The sequence below is a fragment of the Gopherus evgoodei genome, chromosome 1, assembly GCF_007399415.2.
Source record: "Gopherus evgoodei ecotype Sinaloan lineage chromosome 1, rGopEvg1_v1.p, whole genome shotgun sequence".
Classification (NCBI taxonomy): Eukaryota; Metazoa; Chordata; order Testudines; family Testudinidae; genus Gopherus; species Gopherus evgoodei.
Genome location: NC_044322.1, coordinates 354,216,898 through 354,235,873, shown reverse-complemented (window position 1 = coordinate 354,235,873; position 18,976 = coordinate 354,216,898).

The window sequence follows — 18,976 nt, the reverse complement described above, 5'->3', positions numbered from 1 at the left end:
GTCTTCAAGCAACACAATCTCTAAGTTGGGCATCAGAAGCCTGCTCCCCTCAGAGCAGGCGACGCCAACTCAAAGCGGCACCAGATCCTGCCAGAACAACAGATAGAAAAGCTACAGGCATATTCCACCACTGCAGTGACCAACACTCCCCACAACACACCTCTCAAGATCCATGGGTCCTACACACGCCTATCACTACATGTGATGTATCTCACCCAGTGCACTAAAGGCTTGTGCTGGGGTGTACCAGGTCCTTTGAGGCCCCCCTTGCAAATCTAAGGAGACCGGTGCTGGGAGTCCTGTGTCCTAGATCAGCAAGCATCCGGTGCTGAAAATCAAGGACACAATGTCGGTCCCGTGTGTCGGTCCTCTCCCAGTGCCGGGAATCGGTGCCAGTCTGCCTTGGGAGCTGGAGAGGGGAAGCACCTCGCTGGTGCTGGAGATGCTCTGACACTCAGTGCCAGGGAGTGGTGCTGAAGATGGTGCTGAGCCGGAGACCGTGAGCCCAGCATCATGGCTGGCTTACCTCTAGACAGTACCGGACGTTCTGGTACTAGAGGTTTGTCCCTCAGAGCTGGAGGTTGTGAAGCCATCATTTCAATTAGGTCTCTGGAGGCTTCAAAACTGTCTGGGATGGAGAGTGGCTCAAACTCCTCCACCTGGCACTGCCCTTGTGGCAAGTCACTGCATGCCGGACTCAACAGTCCCTTCGGGGAAGCCAAAGTCAACAGCATGGGCTCGTGTTGTTTTGTCGCTGATTCAGTTCTGGGGTGCCACTGTGCATCCCGACGATCCCGTGGCTTTTCTAGCAGGTGAGCACCCCCAGCAGTCTTCTTATGGCGCTTATGCGGTACTGGCAAAGTCAAGTGGTGCCAGGGCACTGTCCCTGGCTGCAGTGCCGGGGAGCGCCGCTTATATCAGAGTCCTTCCTCGGAACCAGGTTGCACACCAAAGCCACAGTGCTCCATACTGATGTGCTCAGTGCCATGTCCTGGCGGTCCGCAGCTGGCTGCGGGTGGAGAGTGGATTCCATTAAAAGTTATTTCAGGCGGAAATCGCGCTCCTTCCTGGTCTTTGGCCAAAAAGCCCTGCAGATTTTGCACCTCTCTGTTTGGTGCACTTCCCCCAGACACTTTAAGCAAGAGTCATGGAGGTATCTGAAGGCCATAGGCTTATTGCAAGCACTGCAGGGCTTAAAGCCTTGGGCTTGTGGCATGCCCTGGAGCCCAATGGGGGGTTAAGGATTGGGGACAGAGCCTGCTCCCAACCTACTATCTAACCTATCTATTTACTAAACTATGAAACTAGCTTGAACTCGAATGACTAACAGAAGAACGCTAAGGGGGCACTCGCTGAGCAAGTGAGCACTGTTCCAACGGCCATCACGGATGGCAAGAAGGAACTGAAGGGTGTCGGGTCAGCAGGGTCATATATTGAGTGCCATGAAGGCACCACTCCAAGGGGCTACACAGCCGACCAGACAGGAGCAGCCAAGGGAAAACTTTCTGACCACCGTGCATGGGGCATGCGCACACCGGATTGGAATCGATGTGAACAAGCACTTGAAGAAGAACCTGTGTTACCCCAGAAGGGGTTCACCCATTGTGGACTGTATGACTTAGTAAGAGGGCTCAGCCACTAAAGATCTGCGTCATGAGCCCAGCACCCTACAGAGTGATGCTAGGAGAAAAAGAAAATGGCAGCACCATACTCAGCTGGCAGAAGGCACCTACGAGAGGTGAGAGCACCCATCACAATGCTCCAATAATTGTGTGGGTGAAACCAGACAGTCACTGCGCTCACGCGTGAACTCGCACAGGAAAATAATAAAAGAAAAACACCACATCACCAGGGGGTGAACACTTTTCACAGTGCAATCACTCTATATCCGAACTCTCAGTCCTCATCCTCAAAGGAAACCTGCACAACACTTTCAAAAGAACAACTCTGCTAAACACGAAAAATCATGGACTAATGAGACACTGGATTTGTGGCTTAGTACAACAACATAAAACCCATTTAACCCCCAACTTCCCGTCTATGATCACTTCCCTTCAACGGTCCATTGAAATGTGTGTTAACCAGTTATGCTAAACAATCTGCTCCACCTTGTATTTAGCTGTGACACTCTGAATACATTTCCCAGGCCTGAAGAAGAGCTCCATGTACCTCAAAAGCTTGTCTGTCTCACCAACAGAAGTTGGTCCAATAAAAAAAAAAATATTACCTCACTCTCCTTGTCTCTCTAAAGAAAGGACCTGGCTTTGGAGAAGACGAAAAGAATGCCAGGAGGCCAAACAATGGGAATGGGGGTGTCTCCCAGTTAGCAGCTGGTGAACGTTTTCAGATGAATAGTTTATTTGCTTCAAAATGTAGTTTGGAGTCTAGTAAAGCTATTCATTAATTTGCTGAATAGTTTTCTAGGGAAAAAAATTCAGGTTAGATTGACAAAGGGGCTTGGGTGCCATTCACAAAATAGAGGAAGAAGTGGACATGGAAGTGGATCTCTTATATCCTATGGCCCATGGCTAGACTGCTCACCCTGGATGCACAAAACGCAGGTTCAAAGTCCCCACTCTACCTGACTTGCAACAGAACTGTGAACTTGGGCTATAGGGTATTCCAGGGTGGGTCTCTCCTATTGATGTTGTTCCACTTTGTTTAAATAATTAAATATTGATTAAAGCAGGGACTGAAATCTCTTCCCAGTGAGTGCCCTAACCCCCAGGCTACAGAGACACTCACTCTTTGTCCATCTCTGGACCAACGAATATTTAAGTATCCATATGAAGTGGAGCAGCTTCAACAGGAGACAAACACACCCACCCTAGAATACCCTATAGGCCAGTGGTTAAGGGCACTCACTTGCAACGTGGGAGACCCAAATTTAAATCCCTGCTATCCATCAGGCAAGTACCACCACCACCACCACCTCCTCCTCCTTTGTGAATGGCATTTCCAAATTTTCTTTGCTTCTTAACCAAAAAAAGTAGCTAAATGCCCCCAAATTAAAATGAATCATTTTGTTTCAGGTCAAATGGAACATTTAGTTTGATCCAAAACAACCCCCCCACACACTTTTTTTGTTTCACAAAAAAACCCAAAAATTATTGATTTCAGCTTGATCCAAAATGACTTCTTTTTTATTTTTCACTTTGCCAATGAACCAAAAAAATCAATTATTCATACAGTGCTACATCCAGTAGGTGGGAGGTACTTGCTGCAGATGCAAATACTAATCTAGCCTTGCTTCCCAGTGGCTAATGACAATCAAGCTCTCTGGAGCAGCTCGAGCCGCTCAGGACAGAGTGTTACAAACCAGGGCACAAACCCCAAACTAGTTGTATGTTCTATAATTAAATTTCACCAACCTAGTATTAAGTGTGAACTCCTCAAGTATTGTCATAGCCTTCACATGGAGTCACAGACAGGCCCCTTCTACTCCAGTTCAGTGTTAAATTCAGCTGGAGCTATCCAGAGTGGAGCTCTGCTAAATATTTTGGCCCCAAACCCCAGCACCTCCCCTCCCCCACAGGGCTGAAGCCCTGAGCCCCAGCGCCTCCCATGGAGAAGGTGGGTGGAGTGTTCCAGGAAATACTCTGAGAATTTAAGCCCCACTCCGATCTATCTTGCCACTTAGGCAAGCTTGCCTTCATGATAGATGGCCCCATACACCAAAAATCACAATACTATTCAGGTTACTCCCAGTCCCAAAGGACCAGTCACTCACTCCAGGTCAAGTGCAACCTAGTTCTCTCACCAAAGATTATGCTTGAATCAAGGGACTCACTACAGCTAACCAGACTGGACTATGCTTTAACTTTCTTTTCTCATGCTAAGCTAAGGACTTCCTATGCTGTGTTCCAGCTGCCTAATAACCCCACAGTGCTGTGTGAGTGTCACTGCAAAGGCTTGGCAAGGTGCATTAATCTCCGGAGAGCGTACAAGTCTCCATCCAGAGTCTGTCTCGGTTGGACTCGCTGAACAGAGCTTGCGGTGCGAAGCAGGAGTGCTGCAGACCTAGAGGTCCCATTTAAGGAGGGAGTGAAGTAGTGTGGCTTTCCCTGTGAAGAAGTGAGAGCCCTAGGTGGTCTGGCACGCTGCAGGGGCTCTTCTTAAGGACAGTCCCAAAGCTGGGGCAACAGCCCCGAACTTGTGGATCCGTGACTGGAAACCATGCTCCAGTTTAAAAGATTGGTCAAAAAAATTTTAATTTTTCAAGAAGCTCCATCCATGGGGATACAGGGAGCTCCGAAAGAAAGTGGAATGCTCTGTGGTTGCATTTGCACTTGTATCTTTGAAATGCTTTGCCAGCTCCCAGCTAAATGCCGATATCTGAGCTGGAAACAAACTGGGAGGTGTGAATGTGACGCTGGGAGCAGGATGCTTTTCTGACTCTCTGACCTTCGGATGCGGTGTCTCTCTCTTCCTGAAACTATAAATCCCTTGGCTGGTGCATGAAACCATTTAAGTGCTGTTACCAGCTTTGCCCATTACTTTGGGGTACGCTCATTTATTAGGGTTACTCTTCTGGGGGGGCGGGTTCTGTACTTCTATCAATGTACAGCTCGTGTCACTTGTGTTTTCATAAGGAGCTCTACTTTTTCCTGCTGCAAGTCCTCTCCCCATGGAGTTATCCTGCAGGAACTAGGTTCCCCAGGGCTAGGTTCTTCCAGCCCCAGAATCAGACGAACGTACATACATTAACAGAGCAAATCTGAGAGGGCCGGGTTAATCAGCACTCCCAAGCTGACCCCTTATATGTCCCTGGACTCAGTAGGCTGGGTCGAGCAACACTTCCAAGCTGTCACCCTCATATGCCCTGGGCACCGCACCAGAATAGAGTACACCTGAGCAGGCTGAGTCGAGCAGCACTTTCAATCTGCCACCCTCAGATGTCCCAGGTTCAGCACATCATTATCCCCACTTTCATGTTACAGTTGTTCTGGTAGTAACCCACTTGAGCAAACCCCACAGGATTTCTGGGCACTGCAGGGATCTTTTACCTCAGATACAAGGAGAGTTGCGGCAGAGCCAATGAGGAAACCAAAAAACATCCACGAGGGGGCGGGAAGGGGGGGAGAGAGAGAGAGAGAGAGAGAGGCAACCAGCTTAATCATGAAAATTATTTATTGCCAGGTAATAACCATACAATGGGAGCCATACAAAACAATGATAATATTAAATCTAACTTAAATTTGATTATAAAAGTCAGGTTTACAAAGCTATAACTGATCACACAAGTCAAGATCAGACGGCTGTACCTAGAGAGAGAGAGAGAGAAAGAGAGTGTGCCGAGTTCTCACCACTCCATGAAGCTGAAATCGTTTGCTGGTCCCAGGTGGTGGTGGTAGCTGAGGGTCCGGAGTGCTGGAGACAGGCAGAGCCCCAGCATGGTCAGTCAGGAGATGAAGTCCCAATGGAACCGATGCAGATTTCGGATCCAGGCATCAGAACACTTACCTGAGCATGGGCAGGAGTTTTGTAGAGAAACAACAACGGTTTAAAGGGAGCTCACAATGCAATTAGGGAGCTTCACTATTTGGAATACCAACAAAGGATTCATTACTAGAATTGGTCGGATAACTGCAGAGCTGGGTGCGTGCAGGTCTAGGTTCATTTACATCTGGAGCAGAGATCCCCATCATGCACTGCTTCCCTGCTTTTCTGGTCCCAGAGTTCAGTGCAGTTCTTGCCTTGGCATCTCTGTTCTCCATTCTGTATGCTAATGGGGGAGATGCCTACCTGTCCCATCTTTGATGCAAATGAGGCTAGGGGAGTTTTCTTGATCCTGTCATCCTTATCCCAGGGGTTTAGATGCATCTCCCACTGATTTTTCATTGCTTTTTGTAAATCTTTCTTCTGATGCAGATTTGGTTCCAGCAGAGGGGCAGGGGGAAGGTGTATGGTGAGTCAGACTGCGCCCTGGTTCCCCAAGAACACAAAGCTGCTAGGTAACAGCAATTAAGAGGGAAACGACTGATTAAACCCAGCAAACAACATTACAGATCACATAAATGAAGAGCTTTCCCTGTCCACCATTATCAGGTACATTAGATCCTGGCAGACGGCACTTGTACAAGGGCCATAAAGCACCCCAACAACAACAACTAGTAATCACCAAAAACATTTAGCAGTTTTGCAATAAGTAGTAAAGTCCACAATGCTGCTGCCAGGAATTGCTCCTCTCTCAGCAACAAACTCCAGATAGTAAACACCTGTAATGAAGTGAAGAGCTTATAGACTTTTAAGAGGTCACAAATCCTTTGGCAATGACATGAGGATGTTGTGAGTGTTTTTTCCCCATACAAGTATTGTGAAATCTATCTGGGTATTCAAATGGCCAATAAATAGAGCTCTCCTTTGCAAATACTGTATGGATCAGGGGAGTTGGAGAAAGGGGAGGTAGAAAAATATAACGCACTGCATTTTGTGCCTAAGCACTGAGGACCTCAACACTGGCCATCCCATGTTTATAAATGCTGAGTGGGTTGTTTTCAGAACTATCTAAAGGAGAAAGCCTACAACTGTCTACATCAAAATGCAAAATCCATGTTGTTTATAAGTAACCAGAGTAATAACTACACTGAGGAATTAACCTTAAGTGCTTCAGTCAATATTGGCTTAGAAAAAAAACGAATGCCGGTGAATGTCTAGGGACATGGATGGACAATACATTCAATGATGCAGTTTGCATTGAAATGTTGATCAACGTGGTTAGGGTCAAATCCATTTTATTCAAATGCAGAAACAGATGGTTCCTTTCTGCGTTGCTGTTTCAGAGGCCATTGTCTGTGGAGGTGTTTTTGCAACTCTGGAAAAAAAAAATATGAATGTGCCCCACAGTTGTGCATGAGGCTGTTGATCAACATTAGTTCCACAACACATCTCGGTACTGGTTAAAGAAAGAAAATATTTCCTTAGTAATTCCGGTTCTGGGTTCTGCTGCCCACCCTGGAACCTGCTTCTCAGGCACAGTCTCCTGACCGATTAGAAGTTTTTGGCACCATCCACATCAAAAAATAATTGTAAAATCTCAGTGCAACTCTTTCCAGACAGGAATCCTCAACTGAAACCCTCAGTGGCAGTTCTTGCAGAAAAACAAATATCTTGAATGGGAAAAGAGAGACTTACCGTCAAGGTACTGTTAGAGGTTGTCCCTGCAGATCAAGGTGAGGCAGACGATTTCAAGCCAAGAAAATCCAGAGTAACCAGTAATTTTGGATGCTCAGTTGGAGCCAACTCAAAGGATCTGATTTTCATAGGGCAGATGCTCAGCACTTTCTGAAAGTCAGGCCCCCTTTGAGGTGCCTCAGGTACACAGGTACAGAACTGAGGCACCCAAAATCACTGGTCACTTCTGAAAATCTTGGCCTAACACTGCAGTGCTGTCCATCTGGAATCACTCCTTTTAAAGGGAAGATGGAATTTATGCATCATCATCATTAATTATTTGTATTACCATAGTGCCTAAAAGCCCTGGTCATGGACCATGACCCCATTGTGCTAGGTGCTGTACAAATACAGAACCAATAGTCTCTACCCCAAGAACTCAGAATCTAAGCATAGGACAGGAAACAACAGAGGTACAGACAGACACATGCAGATGGAGGAGTATAAGGAAACAATAAGAGAATACTGGTCAGCATGATGGGCTGTGCAGAACGGAGTTCCATGTACATGGGTGACATGGAAGAAGGCATGGAGTCCTTATGGGAGGAGCCAATCAGAGAGCCTTAAAAGGTAAGCAAAGTGGATGAGGGCAAAGTGAAAAAAGCTAAGAGCTGATAAGCTGGGAAAGGCAGAACTTCAGGGAGCCCAAGGAGGGCTTCAAAGAGAGGGGTTGGACTGATGAGTGAGTAAGGTAATTAGCAACTTTTTTCTAATAAACTAGAAGAGGGCAACATGAGTTTCAAAGGGGCCAGAGAAAAGAAATTTGCAGCAACTAAGATAGGAGAGGTGTGTGCCTGAAGAAAAGTTTTAGTTGAAAGGATCCAGGGAAACCAATGGATCTTGGTAATATTAGGGTCAGAGACATGGTTAGAAGATTTCCCAGTCCAACTGGTTTGTCTCTATCCCTAGAGCTAAAATATAAAACTATAATCCCTACTGATGGATGTTCCTTTACCTTCTCTTCTTCACCCCAGGGCTGTGATTCTGAACAGAGCTTAAAAAAAATTCTTCATCCAAACTTGTCTAATTGTTGTTTTTAAACTAACTTAGGTTCTGAATTTAGGTTGGTAACTTCTGGGTTTGGTAGCCTACCAAAACTCCAGTTTAAATAAAATTTAACCTTGGGGATAAGATTGTAGCATGTATCACAATGGTCCATTGCTATATGTAATTATCAATGAAGAATCCATTTAGTCTCAGAGGCCAAAGACAGTGTCGCTTGTTCAGCCTTTGTGTTCAGAGCTGTTGAAGGCTTTTTTAAATTCTGAAAGAAGTCAGAATGAAGAAATGAAGCTTTCATACAAGTTCTGCCATAAACTCTCCATATTCCAGCAGTCTTTGTCTGCATCTTTGTCCTTGATTTCAACACTTCTTTATACTAAGGACCTCTGAACCAAAGCTGTAAAGAATTTGCAGAGCTGCAATAAATTTCTTGAAGTCTGTTAGAATTAATGTGATTCATTTCCCTTCTGCTACATCTTAGAATTGTATTGCCACTTCAAATACAGAGCCCACTCAACTTGTTCTGGAAGACTTCAGATGTCAAGGCTATGAGGTTTTTGAGCATCCTGTAGCATTTACAATGCAATTTCATTTCAAACAGCATCTTTTAAACAATATCTTTAAAGAAAGAAAAGCCACTGGGAAAAAAAAAGTAGAAAATGCTTTCCAGGATGGATTAACAATGAGCGCACAGAGCGAGAGGTTTGTCTGACAACTAAAGCAGACCCAAATATTTGGTAATGTACAAAGAATGCTCAGCATCAACCAGAGCTCAAATCCTGCATTTTTAAATGGACACAAAAGCTTCACCTTTTTAAATTAAGAACAGAATAAAGTGAAGGAAATAGAAGATTCAAGAAATATTTTTTAAAACATGGGAGGGCAGAAAAAAAGGAGTTATTTGCATATTGCCAACACTGCATGAGATGCTTTACAATGAGGTGGGAACACCTCCCAAAAACTACAGCCGCAAACCTGCAAGCACTGATGGAATATCTAGCTTTACTCCCATTGGACTCAATCTCCAAGCACTGTAATATATGTGCTTACCTTTTCTCATGCAAGTCGTTCCACTGGAGTCAAGTCCTGTGTATTTGCAGGATGATGGTCTAAGACCATATACATGCTAGGAATAGTGAGGTTGGGGAGTTCATTCTCAAGTTTGTTCTGCAGTGGTCTTTCCCTACTTCAACATCAATCTGTTCTGCACCCCAGTTTAGACTGATTTTTTCCATCCTTGGCACTAGTTGAAAAGTTAACAATGGTAAATCAAAAGGCAAACAAAAGAAGCCATTCAGAACTGATCCTCTAATATATACTGTACATCTAATATTTAAATACCAATTTGAGTTGATAGAGAAATATGGTGCCCAGTAACTACAAAAGAATATACCTCAAGCCAGAAAGACAAGCAGACAGAAGATCAGAAGTAGTTTATCAAAAGCATTGGAATGAGAAACATTTTGAGATAAATTCTGCTAGACAAAAAGAAGCATTGCAGTGACAATATTTTGGAATGAAATGTTAAAATACAGTTTTGGAGGAAGCAGGTTAAATTTCTTCAGGGTCCTTTTAAGGTCACTAACAATCACTTTCCTAAAGAAGGGGAAAATTCCACTCCTCCTTTGTCACTTAAACTTACTACCATTCATTTATGAAGTTACCATAAAGTTTTAAGTTGTACCATATGGGCTATACCTGGAACCAGCTAGAGGGAATGGCCCAGGATAGAGGACTCTGGAAATCTGTGGTTGGCGGCCCATACCCCGATTGGGGTGATGGGCATGAGTGAGTGAGTGATAAGTTATAATAAACTGCCAGCTGATTTTCATTACAAACCGCACTGCAATTTAAGTAGAATTTAGAAAAATGCAAGATTAGGAGGCTTTGTTAATTATTCTAAAATAAAACTACGGTCTAGTATAGAATTGGGCATCTCTGTTGGTCTGAGCAGGGATCCAGGTACTAGGAACTATGATGCCCCCCCTGGATTGCGAAGCACCTCACCACCACCTGCCATAGCACAAAGCAATCTTGTCTGTGCCTGCTGTAGCTCAGCTCCCTGAAACCAAGAGCCGCTGGCCACACAAGCATAGACTCATAAACTAAGGTCAGAAGGGACCATTAGGTTCATCTAGTCTGACCTTCTGCACAATGCAGGATACAGAATCTTACCCACCCACTCCTGTAACAAACCCCTAACCTATGTCTGAGCTATTGAAGTCCTCAAATCGTGGTTTAAAGACCTCAAGGTGCAGAGAATCCTCCAGCAAGTGACCTGTGCCCCATGCTCCAGAGGAAGGTGAAAAACCTCCATGTATGGTCTCAGGTATGTGCAGAGCTCACCCTCTCCATGCAGGCTAGTGGTAGGTACACACCGATCCCCACGTCCTCAGAGCACATACCTGGCAATGTCCAGCCCTTTACCACTGAACATTCAGAAATTACCAGGTACACTGTCCCCAGGGGAACAGTGCAGCCCCCTGCCCCCCACTTGTTTAGCTCAACTGAGGATGCATTCCAAGATAACATCACAGCACTGAGATAGATTTACAGTGAAAACAAAGCATAACATTATGAATATGGATTATGTAACCAGAAATGGTTATATATAAAACACAAAAAGCATAAAGCTTAAAAGCATAAACTTAACTCTAACAGGCTAAAAACCTTTGTCCAAAGCAGCTTCCCTCACCTAAAGGATTTCTAACCAACATGGTAGGGATCCTGCTTTCCTGAATGCTAAAAGTGCCCTTTTTGCTTCCTCAGAAAAGGATAAAATGGTGTCCTTTCATCTTCTTTTTATAGCCCCAAAGTGCATTGTTTTGTCTCCAGAGTGAAGATGACCCCGTTCCCCATCCCCCCGCAGGGTTCATTCTCTCATTTTACCTCCTGTTGACTTCTTATCCCCCTGTTGATTTGGAGCTTCCATTGTGTTTTCCATAGGTGAATTCATATCCTTTGTCTGATCCAAAACCTGTCAGCTCTGCCTTGGATACAGATTTTAAAACATTTTAGCACATATACACAACTCCTTAAATATCATCCATCCATCTCATAACAATTACGAGAAGTGATATGCTATCAGCTTTTACTAGATACCTCACTTGCTCTGCTGTGGATAAACACTATGAAAGCAATGTGTTGGGTGTGGTGAGTTTGTCAGGCTTGTCAGGAGTTACTGCTACAACACAGTGAACCCTTTACCAGTTGGCGTTGAGGGGTTCTTAGCATCATGGGAATGTCTGAATCTTAAACCCAAGATTCTCTCTCTGCCCTTAGTAAGTCCTTTAGAGCCTGATTTGTAGAAATGCTGAGCCCCTACGTGTTTTACTGAAGTCAATAGAAGCTGTGAGAGCTCAGCTCTCTGAAAAATCAGACGCAACCTTTTTAACCTCCTTTAGTCACTGGTACACTAAAAGTAGGAATAATAATACATAACTACCATATGGGGGTGTGGTGAGCATTAATGTTGGTTAAGTGCTCTGTAAGTGCAAAGCATCTCCTCTATGGATAGAAGCAATTATAAACTCATGACAATTGATTTTACATATTCTTAACAGTACAGTAAGAGAGGAATTTCAGGATAGCAGTACAGGCTGTGGAGTATTCCAGCTTCCGCATCCTAGGGCTTAATCCACAGCTCACTGAAACCTGTGGAGAGACTCTGACAACTATGGCCTTTGACTCAGGCTCACAGGCTGCAGTGGGAGGGGAGTCCGGGGTAGCTCAGTTCCTTCCTCCATTATCTCCTCCACTTGAGTTCCTGTGTGCTCAGTGACCAAGGTACCAACGATGGTCCTATTGGCACCCTCCCACCACACATAAAATCCAAACCTAATGAAGCAAACAAAAACTGCCTTTAGCTCCCATAACCTATTTAAAAATATCGGGTAGCTCAAATTGCATATGATGTGTGTTCCTTTCTACAAGTGTGGCCACTAATCCAGCACTCCGTTCGTAGGTAGGATTTTTCCTTCATCATTCCAATCAGGAATGAATTAGAAATTTTGGAAGTTTTTGACTCCCCTCCTATGAGAACCTTTAATCCAAGTGAAAAGGAAATTATGAAGCTCCAATTAGAGAGATTCTATATACCAGACCAGGATTCATGTCTAAAGAGAGGATGGGTAAATCTACCTTTAGAGAGGTCATACTGAAGTAATTACCAGGGCTGGAAATGTTATTTTGGAGGCTGAAGGCCTCTGTAAGAAACCCCTTAGATGAGAAGGGAAAATATATATGACAAAAAGTATTAAGGATAAGAGAGATGCATTGGAAGTGACCTGCTTATACCCTTCTCAAACTACAATTTCTTGTGCCCAAAGTCATAACTTTTGAAAGCATCTAGTCCAATCCCCAACTATTTTTTTGCCCCAGATCCCTAAATGGCCCCCTCTGAGATTGAACTCACAGCCCTGGGTTTAGCAGGCCAATGCTCAAACCACTGAGCTATCCCTCCTCCCTTTAGAGGCTGTTTTTAAGAAGTTACATGGATGCACAGTGCACCATAAGTACCCGACATAATTGGCATCACAAAGACTTGACTGGAATATTGGTATAGAAGGGAGCAGCTTGTTCAGGAAGGACAAAAGAAGGGCGTGTTGCCTTATATACCAGATGGATACATTTGCATTGAGGTTAAGATAGGAATGGGAGGCACACCTGTTGAAAGTCTCTGGGTAAGGATAAAAGGGGTAAAAAAAAAACCAAGGGTGTTATTCTGGAGTCTACTATACACCACCTATTCAGGAAGAAGAGGTGGATGAGGCTTGTTTGAAACAACTAACAAAATGATCCAAACTAACAAACTAACAAAATGATCCACAGGACTTGGTGGTAATGGGGGACTAGAATTAGAATTCAAAATGATCTTGACAAACTGGAGAAATGGCCTGTAATAAATAGGCTGGAATTCAATAAGGACAAATGTCAAATACTGCACTTAGGAAGGAATAATGAATTGCACAAATACAAAATTGGAAATGACTGCCTAGAAAGGAGTACTGCAGAAAAGGACATGGAGATGAAAATGGATCAAAAACTAAATATGAGTTAACAATGTGATACTGTTGCACAAATTGCAAACGTTCTGGGATATACTAGCAGGAGTGTTGTAAGCAAGACATTAGAAGTAATTACTCCACATGGCACTGATAAGGCCTCAACTGGAGTATTGTGTCCAGTTCTGGGCACCACACTTCAGGAAACATGTGGACAAATTGGAGAAAGTCCAGAGGAGAGCAACAAAAATGATTTAAGTTCTAAAACACATGACCGATGAGAATTTTTTTTTAAACTGGTTTGTTTAGTGTGAAGAAGAGAAGACTGAGAGGGGGGACATGACAACAGTCTTCAAGTACGGAAAAGGATGCTAGAAAGAGGATGATACATTGTCCTGTCCTCAGTGGAAAAGGAAAACAAGTAGTAATAGACTTAATTTGCAGCAAGGGAGATTTAGGTTAGTTATTAGGAAAAGCTTCCTGTCAGGGTAGTTAAGCACTGGAACAAATTACCTAGGGAGGTTGTGGAATCTCTCTCATGGAAGATTTTTAACAACAGGTTAGACAAACACCAAGTCAGGGATGGTCTAGATAATACTTAGCCCTGCCTCACTGCACGGGGGCTGCACTCGATGACTTATTGAGGTCCCTTCCAGTCTACATTTCTATGATTGTAATAGTCATCTGATACAAGCTCTTTTATAAAGTTATTTAGATTCTTAAATTCTTTTCTTCCTCTCCATAATTCCTTCTGGCAGAATTTTATTCCATTAGGAGCACAGAAGAACAGAACAGTACAAGTTTCAGCAATTTTAGAGCCTGTGAAAGTTAAAATGATGGAGGGATTATGCAGCATTCAACAGCAGTTTTACCCTTCCTATTAATGCCTTGGCAAAACTTGGGACTGTCCAAGGAGGGGCGGTGGAGGAAAGAAGTGATTAAAACTGAATACCTCTTTGTGCCTTTCCATAAAAAACAAAATTTACTATCTGAACAGCCATGAATGCTTACAAGGGACAAGGGACTCGTCTGATTGTTTATGAAGATAGTGTTTTCAACTCTCATTGGGCAATCCTGGTAAAACAATTGCTGGAAGTGAAACTTAAGTTACCAGCTTAGTAGTTTGGCTGCAGAGAAAGAGCACCAGATGATGTTGCTATTAACGCATTTTGTAATCGTGTGCAATGTAACAATATGATGTTTTATAGCAACAAAGGTTTAGGTACAATTATGAAGAGAGGATGAACGCCCTTAATTGCAAATTAATTACTCTAGCAATGAATTTCCTACTCTACAGCTAAAATAGGCTATTTATCTCCTGCTGAGCTTGCGGCTACTTAAATATTTCCACAGTGGCAATGTGCCTGGTTTATCCCAGTCACGATTGCCCCCGCCCCCCAGCCACTGTGCCAGTTACTATATAAACACAAAAAGGTAGACAAGGTCCCTGACCCAAAAATCTTACAACCCAAGGCCTTGATTATACAAAACCATACACAGATCAGACAATGGGACTGCTCACAGTGTACAAAATCAAGCAGGTGCTCAAGTCTCTACAAGATCCATAGCCTTTGATGACAAGCAACACATGAAGAGGTGGGGAAGATGGAAACCATTAACTTTATGTATTTTCAAGCAGCCATTAATACATGTTTATATTCGTGTATACATTTTGGTTTTTTTGATAATCACCTAAAGAAATTTACTTTCCCCAACTGCCCCTCAACCCAGCCGTTGCAGATTGGCTGATTTCTTGTAGTCAGTAGCAGAAGTGGGTTTTGAGGAGGAGCTTCAAGGTAGTACTATGGCTCAATGCAGGCAGGATGCGTCATGGAAAAGGTAATAATCCAGAAGCTAGAGAGAAGACATTTGTTGGAGTGACAGACAGGTGCGCAGGTCAGGTCTGGCAGCAGTGGTAGAACTGATGGAACAAGGCAGGCAGACAAATGATTGAAAGGGGCAGAGTTGTGAAGGGCATCCAAAGTTAGGACAAGAAGCTTGAACTTGAAAGGAAGCACTAAATCTAGTGTCTGGAGTGTTTGCCTAATTAGTTGGTGTCAGGTTAATCTGCTGTAACACAATTAGGGCTTGTCTACACTACTCAATGCATCGGTGGACAGCGATCGATCCAGCGGGGGGGCGATTTATCGCATCTAGTAGAGATGCAATAAGTCAACCACTGAGCGCTCTCCCTTTGACTCTGGTACTCCACTAGAATAAGTGCAAGCGGAGTCAATGGGAGAGCATCAGCTGTCGACTTACCGCAGTGAAGACACCACGGTAAGTAGATCTAAGTACGTAAACTTTAGCTACGCTATTCATGTAGCAGAAGTTGCGTATCTTAGATTGATCCTGCGTGGTAGTGTAGAAAATCCCTTAGTTTCTTTACAGAGGAGTTAATTTGTGGCTTTCAAGGAAGTTTCGAGCTGATGGATTTTAACCTGAAAACCTATGCTGTTCCGTTTGATATAGAAAACCTTTACTATGCACACATTTGTTACGCCAGACACTGCTGACTTAAGCCTGATCTACACTAGGAAATTAGGTTGGTGTAAGTGAAACTCAGGGGTGTGAAAAATCCACACCAGAGTGATGCAATTAAGCCAACTAACCCCTGGTGTAGACAGTGCTAGGTCAATGGGAGAATTCTGTACTGCCCAATTTTTATTTTTTTTTTAAGTGAATGATCCTGCACATCAGGGTGCCTGATTTCAGAAGGTAGGTGCTCAGCATGTTATGAAAAACAAGTCCCCAGAAGGTGTCTCCAGTTGGGCTCCCAAAAGTTGAATGCAACCAAGAATTGCTAGTCACTTTTGAAAATTCAGGCCATCTTCTTTACAACTTATGATCAAAACTCAAATTATTGGAGGTACTCGGGCATAATCTTCACTAAGAGTCCATTCCGCTTGTGCTGGATCCACAGTTACAAGGTTCGTATAACAGGGTGGCTGTTTGCCTCAAAGCCCCTCTCTACCTAGTAGGTGGTGGTGATGGAAAATGTTGAAGTGTGGTTTTCTGATTAAACCATTGCAGATGGCTCATTAACTACTAGCAGAGGTGGATGTGGCTCTTAAAATAGAGGATCGAGGGTGTGGGCCGAACAGCCCTTGGGAGGAAACGCCAGGAATAGACAAGCATGGGCTTGACCTGGATTTTGTCTCATTGAATTTGGAGTTCTTTTTGTGAATAAAAATAACCATCATGTTGACTGCGTTTGAAGCATGGTGGGGAAGACACCTGTTCATAATTACCTTGAACACATCTTCCCAAAAGAAAAGGTGTGCAAATTCAGACTATGCTGAATATCTTACTATCCATTAAGAAGGCTGACATACCTTTTATCTAGTAGAGTCTCCTTCTGAATTGCACCTGCATTGTTAAATATGGAGGGAGAGACTCAGATAATATCCTTAGCAGTTTCCATAACTTCAATCTCACCTCCAATGTGTTGTCTCCCCATGCAGTATCATTTTAGCCATTGTTCTAAAAGAGTTCTTGGACAAAGCAAGCAGACAGATCAGCACCACAGTCAGAGCTGAAGTGGCGAGAGAGGGAGGCAGAAAAAGGAGACAGACAATAAGTGGAGTGGTGAAGGGAAATATGCATATATATCCAAGAAAGAATTTGTCCCTACTCCTTTTGTATTCTTGAAGTGTGACCATCTTCAGAGATCAGCAGTAATATATCACTCTCTCTTACTCACATACACTTAAGAAAGCCTTTAAAAACCCCTTGAAAAAAAGTTTCCACAAGAGGCTTAGAATATGTATAACACTGGTCTACAATTTTTGAGAAGTCGTCTGCTTCAGAGATAAAATGTGATATTTATTATGTATTTTGATGTGCTGAATTCAAATATGACAATTAAAACAACTGATTGGCTACTGTTTCTAAGATATTTAAGTTTTTACATCTTATGTCTATGTATATTGTGTAGATCGTAGAGTTTTAATCATAAATTGTAAACCTAGGTTTTTTCATGTGTTTATGGTTGCTTTACATGATAATATTTCACCTGTCCTGTTTATGTAACACTTTAAAAATCAGCAAAAGGGTTATATAAATAAAATTTATTATGAAACAAAAGGTAAAAAACTATTATGTACATAGTTTAGTCCTATTCAGTGTCTACTCGGAGCTTCTTGGCTTGTCTCTTGTATTCATTAAATGGAGCATCTCTTGTCACTGTCCAGCAATAGTCTGCAAGCATTGATGGGCTCCATTTGCCCTGATAGCCTGCCAGGAGATTCCACTGCTGTAATATGGAGCCCAACAGCTCTGCCTTACTCTTGGGTAGTTCCAAATCCCTGACAAGGTCATTCAGTTCACCTTGTGTTATGAGGTGTGGTTCAGAGGAGGAGGATGGGAGAAAATGTGGGTCCTGTGACATTGATGGTTCAGGACCAGAAGTTTCATCCTCTTCCTCGTCTGACTCAAGTGAGAATGATTCTGGCGCATCAGGAACCGGCAGTCCTTCTCCGTGGAGTACTGGGCGTATAGCTGATGGAATGTTTGGATAATGCACAGTCCACCTTTTCTTCTTTCACCTTTCCCAACTGGAGGCACCATGCAGAAGTAACAATTGCTGGTATGATCTGTTGGCTCTCTCCAAATCATTGGCATTGCAAAAGGCAGAGATTTCCTTTTCCTGTTCAACCACTGGCCAAGATTTGTTGCACAAGTGTTGCAGCATATGTGTGGGGCCCACCTCTTGTCCTGATCTCCAATTCTGCAGCCAAAATAAAGGTGATAGGCTTTCTTAAACATAGTGGTTATACTGCGCTTTTGTGATGCAAAAGTCACTTCACCACAAACATAGCAGAAGTTATCTGCACTCTTCACACAAGTACGAGGCATCTCTGCTCACATTGGTTAAACAGAAATGTGTCCCTTTGCAAAATAAAACACTGACAAATAAGAGAGCAGGACACTGTATGATTTCTAGAGCTGATATAGGGCAGTTTGTTCAGCAGAGTGATGAAAGCTTTGTTATGATTGCATCATCCATGACTTCTAGGAATAACATGATGCAATTCATATCATGTATGACGCAATACCAACTTCAGATTGCAGCATTCATTGTTTTGCCTAAAAAGCAAGTACTGTCCAAACCCAGTCATAGATTTAGTCATAGATCCAGTCAAAGATGTATTTTAGTAATTTCTGGTTTAAATTGAGATCCCTTCCCTTTATAACTCACTTATCCTCCGCCATTCCCAAGTCAATGGTCGTATATACTGACCCAATAGCATATCTTGAAAACTACAGCCAATCAACAATTTTAAGCATCATTTTCGTTCTCAGTGACCCAGAATTAGTAAAGTTGGACTACATTTATTTCAGAAGCATTTTGGCTGTAGAGCAGTGTAATATGTAACCGTGCCCCTAAATAAACTTTTACCATTAAGGCTTGTGGAGAAATTCATTCGATGCACAGAATACAGTTTTGCTTTGGACATTGTCTGGAAAAGGCTGAAGAGACATGATAACCTCTGTTGTCTTAACCATCTTGACAGCCATTACCAATGAATAGCAGTAGATGATGAGGAATGGAACACAGTTGTTCAGGAAACTCCAGAGAAGGGGTCAAGGGAGGTTACCAGAATGAAGTGAGAAAAGAAAAATGAAGTATAGCACAGCTGCCCAAATACCATAAGCAGAACAAACCAACTTCAAAATCAGTGTCAAAAGCCAGAGGATGAAATGTTGGTTCTCAGAAGATTCAAACTCTCTAGTTTTTGTACCTGTAAAAAGCATGAGTGGTTCTCTGTTGATGCATTACAATACATGTACAAACA